The 5,010-nt window shown below is 37.0% G+C and overlaps 1 non-coding gene across 1 annotated transcript; it reads left to right on the top strand.

The window, feature by feature from the left end:
- The first annotated feature begins 202 nt into the window (after window positions 1-202).
- LOC141698738 (small nucleolar RNA R71) lies at window positions 203-309 on the top strand. The gene has a single exon (XR_012565242.1). It is a non-coding gene; the product is annotated as a small nucleolar RNA R71 (small nucleolar RNA).
- The last annotated feature ends 4,701 nt before the right edge of the window (window positions 310-5,010 follow it).

The following is a 5,010-nucleotide window of genomic DNA, read 5'->3' as shown; positions in this document are numbered from 1 at the left end:
ACTTCCAGAATACCTGCTACCTTACCTGACGTCATCCTCTGAGTTGGGTTTTGATGCTCATTTGCAGCCATAGTCTCTATAAGATTATATGACCTCAGTATAGCTTTTAGCCCATAGGGCGCCTCCAGCTGCTGCATCGAGCATGGGCCGAGATTGGGCCCCCAAACCATTATAGAAACCAGTGATCACCATCCAATCAGGCATTCCATGATGTGGACATTTTCTCAACATTTCCTTGTAGCGTTCCCAAGCCTCGCACATAGATTCAGTAGGTTGCTGCGCAAACTGAGTAAGAGCACTCCTCATAGCAGCAGTCTTTGCCATCGGATAAAACTTCACCAGAAACTTTTGTGCAAGATCTTGCCACGTAGTGATGGACCCAGCTGGTTCAAAATGTAACCAGTCTTTGGCCTTGTCCCTCAGTGAGAATGGAAAAAGCCTCAACTTGATAGCCTCATCAGTCACGCCATTATACTTAAAAGTGCTGCAGATCTCGACAAAATTCCTTATGTGCATGTTGGGGTCTTCAGTTGCCGCTCCTCCAAAAGAAACAGAATTCTGCACCATCTGAATAGTGCCCGGCTTGATTTCAAAGGTGTTAGCTTGAATAGCCGGATGAAGAATGCTTGACTGGATGTCATCAATTTTTGGCCGAGAAAAATCCATAAGAGCTGGATCAGCTTGAACAATACGATCACCCATGTTTACTGGTTCTTTCCGCTCATTTCCTGAATCCGAATCTTCAAAATCTAACTTCTCCGGAATATCAAGAACTTCGCCTGTCTCCTCAGCTGTATCTAAAGTCCTCTTGCGAGTACGAGAACGAGTTTGCATAAACGCTTGCTAAAGTACCTGAAACACAACCGGAAACAATAAGTAACTACTACGTCCTAATCACTGAGTCCTAATGACCAATGATGGTAAGTACATAAACTAAACAAATACGCCGAGTCCCCGGCAGCGGCGCCAAAAACTTGTTAGGGCGAAAACACGCGCTAATATTCACGCAAATATACGCGTTCGCAAGTAATATAGAATTCTTTCTAGTTCGTTCCCACAGAGACTCAGACTAAATTATTGTCTAATTAAACTCACTCACCAATGTATGATTACTTCTCAATGTTAAGACACTAACACTTAAAATTGTTAACTAAATATTAACTACAATTAACTACTTAATTAATCACTTAACTAACACTTCAAATTATCAATAATAAGACACTCATGAGATCACAACTTCATTACTACTTCCTTCAATAGTCATTGTTATTACCTTTAGTATGTGACAGTGATGATATTAATCGAATAACACAAAACTGATAAAAGCCAACTTTCATTGTACTAATACCATTCTACCAAACATCCACAATCAAGATAGAAGTTGAATAGTCATCAATTATGTTGAGTTCCTATATGTCTACAGAAATTGACAACACAACGATTTAAGCACAAGTTATTCCTTTTGATTACATAGGGCAAATAAAAATGTTAGAGTTACCCACTAATCATGCACAACGTACATGAACCTATGCTAGCATGGCAAGTTCTAAATCTCAAGATCCACCGTCGCTTCACAAGAGATTAACACCCTATCTTATATATTCGCGACGCACATAAGACGAATACGCATAACCAATACTAGATATCATACAATCATGACACACTAAAGTATTAAACAATTACTAAAGAATTCCATAATAAATCCGTTGCAACCCCATGATCACGAGTAGCCCATAATAGCACTTATCGTCATCATGGGTTCATATGAAATCATGATAAACAAACACAAGAAAATAATAACTAAACTAATTATATTAAATCCGAGTACGTCACAAGAGTAAATAAGTTCAAAGTAAGAAAACTAGCATCCAACGTTACAACAAAACAAGAATCACAAGAAAATATGTTTCCTCTTCATTGCGGTGTGCTAAATCGGTCTTCTTCCTTATCTCCTTCACTCCTTGCGTAATACTACTATATTCTATCTTAAAAACGTCTCAAATCTACTTATATAATAGTCCCATAAAACTCAGATTACATAGAAGTGGAAGCCAAACAGAATTAGAAGTCCTAAAATAAACTGCCTCTTTTCCCGACCCTGCGCGGCCGCTCAGCATAGCTGAGCGGGCACTCAGCTTCCTGCGCGGCCGCTCAGCATTGCTGACGGGCGCTCAGACCTCTACTGGAAAAAATCCTGAGTTGCTCCGATTCTTCCCCGTAATCTGTCCATTTCTTTCCTCTCGCAATGGTGAACACATGCCAAGGCTTATTCTTGATGATTCCTCCCCCGAAATACAACTAATACCTTGAAATGCATAAACACTAGAAAAACGCATCAAATACACAAAATACTTGATTTCAAGACACCAATTTAAGCCATTTTAAGACGCACTAAGTGGTACAAAATGCCACTTATCACCCAACACCCCTTTATTTTTAAAAAGTGTAACCATAGCCAATAATTTGGCTTTAGGTAACATTTTTTGGTCATTTTAACACTTATTTTTGGAGTTACTTCATGTCAAATATGGTGTATTGTAAGCATTCATAACGCTAGTGAGAATAAGGATCCTATTTTCCATTACATCACCTCGGCTGTGGCACGAAACACAATGTGATGTTCTATAGGTATGTTAGGTCACACAACACTGTAGAAGGGGGTTGAATATAGTGTTTATACAATCAAATCGATTTAACACAAGTATGTAACAAAGATCAAGTATATTGAATAAACTCTGTTACAATAAGAACTGTTGTTCTCTCTCAGTGATGAACAAATATCACTAAGAGATGCTAGGTTACAATGTATAATCTTCTCGATAATGATAACACATCTAGTGTAAACCATAAGTTTGTGTTTATATAGTACACAGTTACAAGATAACTCCTAATTGATATGGAATACAATTATGTCTCCTAAAATATATCAATCAGATACTTCTACAAGTCTTCTAGTCTTCTAACTCTTTCCATGTGTATCTTCTTTTATTTTAGTCTCAATCTTCTACTGTAAATCAGCTTCCTTCCTTATATGAAAGTCTTACCGCACTTAAGGTCTGATATGACCTTAAGTTCTGATATTAAGTTCTGACTTCCAGTAAGTCATGATTTTAGTAAGTCCTGATATGTCCTGTTTGTTAAGATCTGAAAACTAAACATGAATCATATTAGACAAGACATCTCAAATATATCTAACAATCTCCCCCAACTTGTAAATTATGCAAAATATACAAGTTAATAGATTTGATGATGTCAAAAACATTTAAGTACAAATGCAAATAAGAGTTTAACTAGATAACTAACTACAACTTACAGTCCTTGTAGCTTTTACCAATCTCACTGAGTCAATCTGAATCCATAATGATTCTTGACAAAGCTTGATATCAACTTTTCTTCTTTAATCCTCAGGACTTGAGAGAGTGTAGTCTTGACTTGCTTCATCTCTTCATTTTGACTTCCAATATGATAGATTGCAGTCCTTAAAGCAGAGATATGATTTCTTTCTAAACCATCATTTAGTCTTATTACCCTAGGATGAGAAGAATCTTCGTTGTAGCACATATATTTCTCATTTAGTAACACTTCAAGCTTAGCAGAATCATTCCTCATAGGAGTTTTACTTTATCATCTTTAACAATATTAGGAAAGAATTCTGTAACTCTTGAACTAGAAATTCTAGCTTTATCTCTTATGGTCTTCAATATGAAATTTGACCATCTCCTGGTAATATCAGACTTTACCTCTAAAAGGTAATGAAAGAATTAAAGTTCTTTCAGTGATTTGTTTAGCACATCTGATTCTGACATCTGATATGTCCTTCCATCTTCAAGAAATATAATCAGATTTTCCTTGACATTGTGATTGCCATGAGCATCCAGTACCACTTGAACAGAGATAACCTTATCAAGGTGTTTCTATGTAACATCTTCAAGAGGTCTGTCAGTCAATAGAAATGGATCTCTAGTAGCAACTTTAACTCCTGTTTTGATCTTTGCTTCATCAGAACCTAGTCCAACCCTATCTCTTGGTTCTCTAGCATTTAACCAAATAGTCATGAAAGTAGACATCAATTGGCTTTTCTTTGGATCTGATGGTTTGACATTTTTCCACAGAAGTTTCTTTTTATCAGCTACTTCCATCTTGTCTAAATCAACTTGAGCACTACTAGAGGCTGATGTCTTGATGATTTTATCAGAACTTGCTGTATCTGTTGTAGCTTGCAGTTCTTCACTCTGAACAACGTGAGCCTTGTTAGAGATTGTCTTGGATTCTTCAAAAATCTTCCTTCTTTTCAGAGTTTAAACATCTTCAGCTTCAGCAAGAGTATCATCGGTAACTTGAACCATTTTGCAAACCGGCTTTATCAGGATTTGAGAAATTTTCATCTCCTGTGGCTTGATTGGTTCATCAACTTTTCCTTTCCCTTTGTCTTTGGGATCAATCTCAGATTGTCATCTTGTTTTGGGCTTTGATGCCTCAGTATGTGACTTCTCCTTCATCACAATTCCTTTTACCTTAGGCCTTGGAGGTTTCTTTGCAACAGAAGCTTTTGGCTTTAGATTTTTCTTTTCATCTTTAAATCTAGCTTCTTCCTCCTTGAGATTTTCTAAATCCATTCCTGGATTATGCTTCAGAAACAATCTTCTAGCAATTTCCTCATCAAGTGTCTGAATCTTGAGATCTTTGTAGTAGACTATTGTCTGCTTCCCCTTGAGCTTCAGAGTTTGCATGAACTTTTGAGAATCTTGACTTCAACCTTATATCAGAACATCAGGCTTTGTCATCAGACTTTGCTCATCAGAACTTGATATCAGTACTTGCTATCAGATTTTGAGTTTGTGCAGCTTCAGAACTTGTCTTCTTTTGAATAGAAGATTCGCTTGCATCAGTAATTAGTTTCCTTGAAGAAAACTTGCAGCTGTGCTCTTTACCTTGAACTTGATCTCTAGCCTTGCTAGGGTTTCCCTGGTCATCAGCTTTCTTCTTCAGTATTTGATCATTAGAGCATTT

Source organism: Apium graveolens, chromosome 11, assembly GCF_009905375.1.
Source record: "Apium graveolens cultivar Ventura chromosome 11, ASM990537v1, whole genome shotgun sequence".
Taxonomy (NCBI): domain Eukaryota; kingdom Viridiplantae; phylum Streptophyta; class Magnoliopsida; order Apiales; family Apiaceae; genus Apium; species Apium graveolens.
The sequence above is the reverse complement of the archived record's forward strand: the minus strand, read 5'-3'. Positions and strand labels throughout refer to the sequence as shown.